This window comes from Podarcis gaigeae (assembly GCF_964106915.1).
Source record: "Podarcis gaigeae genome assembly, chromosome: 1".
NCBI classification, from domain to species: domain Eukaryota; kingdom Metazoa; phylum Chordata; class Lepidosauria; order Squamata; family Lacertidae; genus Podarcis; species Podarcis gaigeae.
Window position 1 is genome coordinate 21,509,959 of NC_139678.1, and position 10,681 is coordinate 21,520,639.

A 10,681-nucleotide genomic window follows, 5' to 3' on the forward strand; every position below is an offset into this window, starting at 1 on the left:
CAGCGCCTGCCAACCTAGCAGTTCGAAAGCACCTCCGGGTGCAAGTAGATAAATAGGGACCGCTTACCAGCGGGAAGGTAAACGGTGTTTCCGTGTGCGGCTCTGGCTCGCCAGAGCAGCGATGTCACGCTGGCCACGTGACCCGGAGGTGTCTCCGGACAGCGCTGGCCCCTGGCCTCTTAAGTGAGATGGGCGCACAACCCCAGAGTCTGTCAAGACTGGCCCGTACGGGCAGGGGTACCTTTACCTTTACCTTTTTATGCTCTACCACTCACAACTTTGGAATAGTTTACCAAAATTTGTTTGGGTTACAGCTGTTTCCTACCTGAAGAAAGATGTATACCTTTCTCAAACTCAGGGGATATTTCTATTATTATTTGTGTTAGCCAGCTGCCCTGGAGGCTCTGTGAAGCTATATTCAGTAATAAAATAATAATTAAATGAAATTCATTCAAGAAACAAGGAGCTTGCATGTAAAACTGCCTTGTGGGATGGCTTCAGGAAAAGAAAATGCTAAGGAGTATATCCTGCACAACTCCAGAGTTGTGTCCCTACAATGCTTGGATGACGCCTTGTGTGCCTCCTTCCAGCAACTCCTGCAGCCAAGCTGGTGCCAAATATATTGCTCCGCTTTCCTTTGGACCACATCAGTGAGGCTGAGAGAGGGGTCTTGTCTTCTGGGCAGCCCAGAACCTCCATACGCACTGCCCAGGCTTGCACCTCGGAGGGGTCACTTTGGTGCTGCTAACACAGCAAAAACAACACAGGCGACTGCAGTTCTGAGGTACTGATCTCTGCAGCCACAGCAGGTGCTGTGATTCTCCAGGGATTGGACTTCACCCCCAGAGGCACACTCCATTGTTTCTCGAGGCAGGTGGATGCCAACTGGCTGCTGAAAAAGGACCTGCAGTATTCCTGTGTTACACATGACCATGAGGAAGAACTAGATCCTCAAGACTTCCGAAAGAAAGTTGGAGCAATAGTCCATCCCCCAAATTGAGGATCTTTTGTCAGCAGTAGCTGGAGGTCAGCTATTGTAGTCCTAACTGTATCTGGAGGGCCACAAGTTCTGTACCCTGAGTAAAGTGAAGCTTCTGCCATGACTGTTAAGAATTCAGAAATGGCTGCTCCAGTGGGATTTCTTGTTCTCATACCCTTATTTAAATGCATAGGAGTTCTGGACGGGCAGGACAGATGGCACACCACATTGGCTGTGCAAATCTTTGGTTTTGCTTGACAGTTTCAAGTATCTCCTTATCAATTTCAGGCTATGAAGCTTTTCAGACCAACCTTACAAAAAGCAAGGGAGCTCCTGGGACTGTTAAGTCACTGATAGAGCGATTATTTTCTGGGCCACATTTCCAATTAGCATTGTTACAAATATAGCTGTACCCAGGAGGTGTTCCGTGAAGAGCCGTACAATGCAAAGATGTAATAAACATTGGCACTTTCAGATTTTAAGTCACTGCCCTCGCACGGAGGTTGGATGTAGGTAGGGTTTATTTTTTGAAACCTCTCTGCCTTTGAAAGCAGCTTGATCTGCAGACATTAGGAGATCATCATCAGCATTTGGGGATTTCATTTAAAGATAAGGCGAGTAAGAAGTGCCATGATAGAAGTTTCTAAACTGGAGAATGTGCATAGAGAAAAGTTCCCCCCTCCCATGACAGTATAATTCATGGGGAACTACCTGAAAAAGATTTACAGATGGTATTTAACTCTAAGCAGACTTGCTAAGATGTATAAGACTGAATCAGATAAGTGCTGGAAATGTAATAAGGTTGAGGGTATGCTCTTTCATATGTGGTGGGCATGTAAAAGGGAAATTATTATTAGGAAATAAGTTATAATGAATTGGGGAGGGAATATTTAAAAGCACCTTTCCAGAATAACCAGAGTCCTTTTTGTTGGGAATAAATCAGATGGAAATTCCCAGGTGTCAAAAAAGGTTATTAATGTACGCCACTATGGTGGTGCGTGTTTTGTTAGGTAACTGTGCACTCTGGCACTCGTCACGGTGTCCTGTTGCACCAGTAGTGGTTTTGTCATGCTGGCCACATGACCTGGAAATCTGTCTATGACAAACACCGGCTCCCTTGGCCTGAAAGTGAGGTGAGCACCACAACCCCAGTCACCTTTGACTGGACTTAACTATCCAGGGGTCCTTTACCTTACCTCTGTTGAGCAAGCAGTATCTAGTTTCAATTTTTAAAGCCTACATGCAGATTTTGCTATTGGGGCTGCAAATGCTATTAAAATGAAGGCTTTCAAACGTTGATCAAATGGAGGTTGCATCCAAAGATGATGCTCCTCTGGATTACAGGCTGGACCTGATCTTAAATTGGCAATGATCAGGAGAGGGGAAGCTGAATCCACTGGCTGTGCCCGCCCCCATCACACCCATTATTAAACATCTCCCTCACATGCCTTTTAAGCAACTGGAGGGAGAGGTGTCATGTGAATCACACTGGGAGAGCCTATGCACATTCCCCATTCACCTTATCCAATAATACAGCGGAAACGGGGATGCCATCCAAAAATAAACAAGGGAAATTATTTCACGAAATGGTATTTTGATAGGTCTCATAAACCAACACTAGGTGGTGGTAAAGCACCACATTTCTATTGGTAACTTCAAAGCAGCATCCTAGACGGTCAGGCTTGGTGTTATCCCTATTTTATTAGTTAGTATTTTTATTTGGAACTCCCTGAATAAGGTCAGGGGAGAGAGGAACGCTGAACATAGCCTGCTCTTTAACCCAATTCCTCTTTCTTTCATGAAAACAGTGGCCACTTTACCTCAGGAAACAGGGAGAAGATGGAGATAATCATAATACTGGCCACCTTGCAAGGTGGTTCTTTAAGGATTTGAAGAGAAAGTGCTGAAGCAATGCATGTAGCTCAGTATCTAATATTGCTGTTATCTGAAGACTTGGGACTTTTCCTCACATACCATTCATAGTGGAATAGTTGCTGTTTTGATCCGATATTTTTTAAGAGTGAATGTGTAGCTGACTGTCATCACCTCACGTGTCATTATTATTAGAGAGTCAATGCGAGGTTTTCCTTTCCACACCAATGGCAAGTTGAGGTTGAATTTAGAAAAGTTCCATGGCTGTAGTCACACCCCTGACACCCCCTTATGTTCCCTCAGCCAGTAAATGCATTCCTTTCTTCTTTTTTAAATAGTAAATTTTATTAGTATTTTCCACACAACAACAACAAAAGAAAAATAACAATACACAAAACACAAAAACAAGCATATAAAAAAAACAAATCTTACAAATCCAAATCTTACAAATTAAGAATATAAACACTAAAAAGGAAAACCAACATTGACTTCCACCAATCCCACAGCACCTCCTTTACCTCTCATTGTATCTTCCTGTTTTCCTTATCTCTACTAGCATCTAGATATAAATCCCTCTTTCTTATCCTTTCACTTCACAAGGTTATTCCAAACTCAGCCAGATTTCTGTCCTAGTACCTTGCCTTTTAAGGTATTCATTTAGGCACTCCCATTCCTTTTTCACTTCACTTTTGGGTTTTTATCTTATTATATCTGTCAATTTGGCTAATTCTAAATATTCTGAAAGCTTACATAACCACTCTCCCCTAAGGGATAACTGATTCCCTTTCCATTACCTAGCCACCAGGATTCTTGCTGCAGACGTCGCATATAGTTTTGTCTTTTGGAATATCGTTTAAAATTCCTAAAAGGAATGCCTCTGGCCTTTTACTATATGATATTCTTAGTATTTTCTTTATTCTTTTTTAAGTTTCCGGCATTTGTAGAACCTGAGAAGCCAACCTGCTCCCAGCTTTCGGGACCTATTTGCACTATACATATGATTAGCTGCAGCTGCTTGCTGAGATTTCATTTTGTGATAAACCTGAGTTTACCTCTGCATAATATGTCAAACGGCTTGTCTACCTCAGTTTAAATAATTGACTGAACAAACATTTAAAGCAAAGGAGGGGTTGCATGTTGTCGAATTTATTTCTGGTTATGAAGAGAAAGCTTCTCCCTACAGGAAGAGCTGGGATTAATTGATATTTTGTTACATTTATATCCATCTTTTCTTCCAAGGAACCCGTTTTATTCCCTCAACAGCCTTGTGAGGCAGGTTAGGCTAACAAAAAGTGGTTTTCCCAAGTGGTTTTCTCCAGGACTGAATGGGCAACTCAAATCCTCCCAGTCCTAATCCAGCACACAAACCACTACACCATATATCCTGTTTTTATGAGTTACTGTAGTTTCCTCCTGGGGGGGGGGGGGGGGACCACTGACTGCTAATGTAATTGGGTGTGAGATTTATGACACTGATAATAAGCTTCACCAACCTCTTCTATTTATTAACTGTCACTGTCATCAAGTAATTAATGAGATTAGGTCAACACATTTAAGACCTCGGCTGCATTTGTAAAACTGGTCATCAGAATCTTTTAAAAATTATAATACAGCATTTAAAAATTAAATTGCAGGTCTTTGTGGCTTCATGGCTATAACTCTCTTGCTCACTCTCTTGGGGTCAGGTTTCTGTATGAGAGGAGATAACGGCTTAGATTTCTTAAAGAGTCCTACTTTAGGCTAATAGTGGGGGTTTTTAGGACACAGGGTTGTAGGGTTTCATGGCTCCAGGCTAAGCCAACCCTAAGAAAGGATCTTGCAGAGCTGAAAAATCTTCAGAAAAGGGCAACCAAAATGATTTGAGGCTATTAGCAAGTTAACTATGAGGAAAGGTTGTAGCATGTGAGACTTTTGTTCACAGAAAAGACAAGTAAGAGGCGTATAAAATTATACATGGTATGTAGAAAGGGAATAGGTAAAAGCTTTTCTCTTTCATAACACTAGAACTTGTGCACATCCATTGAAGCTGATTGTTGCATACCCGCCAATATTTCTCCAGTGAAAATAGGGACTATTTTACTATTTATACCCTGCCCACCTGACTGGTTGGCCTCAGCCACTCTGGGCAGCTTCCAACATATATAAAAACGTAACAAAACATTAAACATCCAAAAACTTCCCTATACAGGGCTGCCTTCAGACGGCTTGGGGGGGGGGTGTCGGACAACAGCATTCCCTCCAACATTTCTCTGAAGAAATAGGGACGTACAAAGGAAAAGGGGGACATTCTGGGATCAAATAAGAAACCAGGGTGGCTTTGGTAAATCTGGGACAGTTCCTGGAAAATAGGGACACATAACTATCTCCCATAGCTGTCAACTTTTCCCTTTTCTTTGAGGAATCCTATTTGGAATAAGGGAATTTTCCGGGGGAAAAGGGAAACATTGACAGCTATGCTATCCCCTCCCCCGACAAAAGTACATGCAAACGAATTGAAAAAGACTCTTATGAATTGAAAGTGGAGATGAAAAATGTAACACCCCCCCCCTGTTTTTGTTAGTTTTGTAACAAGGGAACATCTTTTATAAAAATTATTTAACAAAACAATAACTGTGGGATTTGCTCCCAGAGGTGGTAGTGATACCATAGGTATTAACTTTGGAGGGAGGGCTGTGGGGCTTAAGCCCACTCCATATTCCTCTGGAGGGGCTGAGCTCCCCTCAGGTAGCAGGCAGGGCCAGGAAATTGACAAGTTCGCAGGTTCGCAGCTGCAGCACAGGGCCGCCCCATCTCTCTGTTGTGTCGCACCACACTTTCCATGCTTCTTTGGAACTTTATTCCTGTTTGCCGGCACTTCTTTGTGTTTATAAAGAATTTATACCGTGCCATGAAGGGCCGATAACTCGGCTGGCTCTACAAACTTCCTTGGGAGTGACAGGCTGCAAGGCCTCAGGCTGGGCCCAACGGATTGCAAAGCCATGAAGGAAACTGAGCCAGGTAAGCTGACAGCCTCCCTAATATTAAATAGAAACAAAAGCTTCAATGCATTTAACAGGGACAAAAACCATTGCCCCCCTCCCAAAGTTGGGGGTGTCTGTCTGTCACCATGAAAAACAAAGAGTCTGAGGGAATTTGAAGGACTGTCTTTATATAAAGCGTAAGCGTTTGTAGGCCTGAGACTTCAGATTAGATAGTTTAAATAATAACAGTTTTACAACAATCAAAGAATCAAACCATCAATTGTTATTCATTTTAGTCTAAATGGAGCAATACGCCATGCTTCTTGTATTTTTGAACGTAATCACTATCTGTAACCTTAAATTGAATGGCCACAAAATTGAGTTGACTACATATTATCAGTGATTTTTTTTCTAAAGAAATGTTTTGGGGTACTCTCATTTTGACTCAAGAAAATCACCATTTTATAGTTCAAATCCGGAAAAATAAAAGCAGTAAATGGACAAAAAGGTCGCCATCGGAGGTAGCAACGGAACTGCCAATTCACCGTGCTAGAGAAGAAATTAAATATTTTAATTTTTTTAGTTCTTCTCTCGTTAGATTCACAAAATGTTTAGGGGTATGCCTACCCCTGCGTTCCCCCCAGAAAAAAACCACTGTATATTATTATTAATATTAATACTATGTTGTTGTTGCCACCCATTCTGCATCTGAGGAAGTATGCCCTAGCAAATCTTACTCCCTTTACAAATAAATACAGTTAAGTCTTTAAATTGCAGCAGACCTTCTCCTATTTTTATATACAACTTAGATAAAAAGAAGCAATGGCAAACTACTTAAAAGTGTGGGAATGGGAGAGGGTTTTCGCCAGCTAATATAAGCTTGTTCAGTGGGGCAGTTTGAGACAAAATACTACACTTTAATCTTGTGTGGACGTGGTCTATAAATGTCTGTAAATTCTGGATTGCTTGCATTGTTACATCATAAGCAGCAGGTCATCCTTAGATTAGATGTCTCAGGGGAATCAGTAGTGAAAGTACAGGTTTGCCACTGATCATACAAACAAATACAAATGCTGTGGGTTGGGGAGGGGAAGAGGATTGAGGGCAATTGGGGCTAGGGAGGAATACAGAGGTTTGGGGGCATGTGAGGAAGGGGGAGGATGCATAGGGGAGGTGGGGAGACAGGGGGCTGTTGGATTTTGTTGCAAAATTCCAAAAATAAATAACAAAAAGTTGTTTGCATTGCTAATTAAAAGTAAAAGGTTGTGTTTCTGTTGTCTGGATGTCATTTGCTAAAACCAAATGTGTTTTAAAAATTGAACCTATACAGCAGAAATACGCACCACTGTGTTCAATGGTGCTTACTCCCAACCATGCACAGAACTGCAGTCATGTGCCATAAATTTAATCATGAGATTTTATTAGTAATTTGTTTTAAATGTCTGTGTTTTTAAGGTGGAGGGATTTTTTAAAGCAATGTGTTAGAAAAGCAAGATATTTAAATCCCGGTGGCCTGACTCTGGATTTCATTATGGAGCTGTCATTGATGCACTACACAGTTAGGAATAGCCCTCAAATGTTGCTGGGAACTGCAAATGAGGAGGAGAGCACTGTAGCGCTCAGTTGTTCCTTGAGGGCTTCTCATAGGCATCTGGTTGGCCACAGTGAGAACAGGATGTTGGATAAAATAATAAAATTGCTGTACTTGCATAATCATCACAAGTGACAGTATTCAGTTTGTCATAGTATTATTTATTTAGCTCTGGGAGGGTGAAGTACATCTAAAAAGCCATTCCATTTCACAAACAGGTAAAAAAATACATACATCTGGATGTGCTCTTATTCTCCAGAAGAAGTGGAGCAGTAGTTTTCTATGCTAGTGAAACCAGCACACTTCTCCAAACTTTGGTTTGGAGAAGACTTTCAGGAGTTTCAAAGTGGACAGAGGACATTCATTTCAAGTCCCGAATTCTTCTCCAGTTTGAATTAAAATGCAAATCAGATACAAGTTCATTCCTCTTGCCCCTTCCATTCAATGCAATGCAATGGAGAAACATTACTTCACTACTTTGAATAGGAGCATAATTGAGAGGGTGCAGTAACCCAAAACAAAAAATCTGAATACAGAAGAGGAAGACCATTCTTCCTTGGTTAACTTCATAGGTGGACTTCCCCTCACCAATTTTGCCCATGCAGCCTCTGCATTTGTACTAGAGAAACATTTTTCTTTTACACTGAATGGGAGCAGGGTTGAAGGAAGACTGAGAGGAAAGAAATTCTGACAATTCTTTGAAAGTTTTCCCTCTCCAACTCCTCCTGGAGATTTTCAGTCCTCCCTTGGAGAATATTCAGTGAAATGACCTTCCTTATTTTACCACCCACAAAGTAAGTGGAGAGTTTGAGGGAGGGCCATTTTCACTCTGTTCTAGATTTTTAAAGACAGTGAGAGCCTCAGTTGGGCTCAGGAGAAGAAGAAAAAAAGTTTTCTCATCCAGGTTCATCCAAGGTGGGCTTGGGAGATCTTGCCCATTTATGCTCTGTGCATAGACAAAAAGTGAAAGTTATTTTTAGACAGTTTGTTCTAGCACCGGGAGACTCCAAACTGAGTTTATTGGAATATCTTTCCAAATACAATTGTCTGCCTGTGCTTTATTATTAGCATTGACACACCTGCCAATCTCAGTGTACAGATCTATAGAAGGGTTACCAAAAAAGCTTATGTTGTCACTCAGTTAAACAACTTTGCTGTATCTTGGGTAGGACATGCAAGGGAATCAAAAGGTCATCTCAGACAGGGGCCCTGACCCACCCAGCTTCCACAGCCTGCAGCACTACAACCCACCAAGTCAAGGTTGGAGATTTTGCTGCTGGACTGCAGCTCCCATTATCTCCAGCCACCTAGCCAATGAAATGGGATTATGGGAGTTGTCCCAACTGAGCCCTCATGGCAAGAATGGGGAACCTGCAGCCCTTCAGATATTCCTGGACTCCAGCCCCCATCTGCCCCAGCCAACATCAGGGGTGATGGGTCCAGCCACCATTGAGGGTCACCAGTTCCTCAGTGGTTGACTCAGTTCCTTCCACTCTGATTGGCTTTATTTAGCACAAAGAGTAACAAGACTTCTTCTCACCCATCACTCTCATGCAGTGGCGGAGAAATGGGGGTGCAGGGGTGCAGTTTGCCTCAGATGTCATCACTGAGGGTGTGTGCGTGACAAAATGAGTTTTTAAAAAATTGTGCTCACGAACCTTTTTAGGAGTGAGGTGGTGGCTTAGGCACCTGCAGGTTCCGCGCTGCCTGAAACAGCAGCACGGGACTTGCGTCTGCCTACTGCCTCTCCCTCAGACGCCCTACAGCTGAGGGGGAGGCAGCGAAGAGGCTCCAAGTGTTGGAGAGGCTTGCCCTGCCCAGATGGGTGGCTTGACACGCCCCCCAGCTACTCCGCTGCACACATATGCACATGAAGAGGCAAGAAAGATAAGAATGGGGTTTTTTGTGTGTGACTAATTTCTAAATCCTGCTATTTGCCCTGCTATTTGAATGTCTGCTATTTTCCCTGCTATTTGAATGTCTTCAACGTGGAAATCGTTATACAAAATATGGATTAAATATAAAGGAATATTGGAGCCCAATATACCCCTGTGCTCATCACCCACAGAAGCCATGGCAGTTAAAAAAGAAATATGAAGGGGAATGGCCAACATCAGTCTTAGAAGTAGATAAGGATAAGCCAACATTGAAGCAATATGAGGAAATTAAAAACTCGCTAACAGACTGGCTACAATATTTCCAGCTACACCAAACAAGGAATTGTAAAGGAAACATCTAGATTTGAATGAGAATCAATAATTAACAAAAAGAAAATTATTTCACGAGTGTATGATTATATTCTGGAATGGGAAACAGAAGAAGAACAGTCATGGTTAAATGGGCACACGACTTCGGGCATAATATACTTATGGAACAGTGGGAGAGATTATGGACGACAGACATTAAATTCACAGCATGCTATAATCTCAGGGAATATACCATAAAATGGTATATAGATGGCATCTTACCTGTAAAAAGCTTGCTAAAATATATAAAGGAAAACATCAACCTGTTGGAGATGTAAAAAAGAGGAAGGATCATACTCTCATATGTGGTGGACCTGTGTAGCCATTGGCAAATACTGGAATGATACTTATAATGAGTTTAAGAAACTATTTAAAATTACTTTTTTAAAAAACAAATCCCAGAGATTTTCCTACTTTGTATATTACCATCAGAAATTTAAAAATATATAAGATCATTGTTTTCATTGTTTATGTGTGGTATAACAGCAGCTAGGACCCTTATAGCAAGGAATTGGAAAAATGAAATGCTCCCAGAGATTACAGATTGGCAGATGCTCATGTTAGAATATCTACAATTAGCAAAACTGACGGGATCAGTTAGAGGAATATCGAAACAAAAAACAACTAGAGAACGGATAGTATTTAAGAATTATGTAAAACTTTATTGTACAAATAATTCCATATTAGCAGAAATTGAGTGATATTTGTAAAGAAAAAAATCAAAGGAATGTATACAAAACAGAAATAAATGATATTATACAATGTAAACCTGTGTAAGAAAGAATGTTATATCAAACAGTATAATGAGAAGGATGGGAAGGATCGTGCCAATGAGTACTTTTACTATGTAAATAACTGTCTTCTTTTTTAAATTTCTTTATTTCTTGTCTTTGTTACTTCTTTATTTTTTATTTCTTTATAAATTTTCTATTTTATAAAATTTTCTTTTTTTTACCTGTTAAGAGATAGTACATAATGTCTGTATAGACATGCAATTTTTTTAATCAATAAAGAGATAATTTTTTTTACAAAA

General features: G+C 41.0%; 1 long non-coding RNA gene across 1 annotated transcript in view; it reads left to right on the forward strand.

Moving 5' to 3' along the window:
• LOC310845116 overlaps positions 1–10,681 on the forward strand; it is a 579,409-nt gene that overhangs the window by 51,949 nt on the left and 516,779 nt on the right. The window lies entirely within an intron of this gene.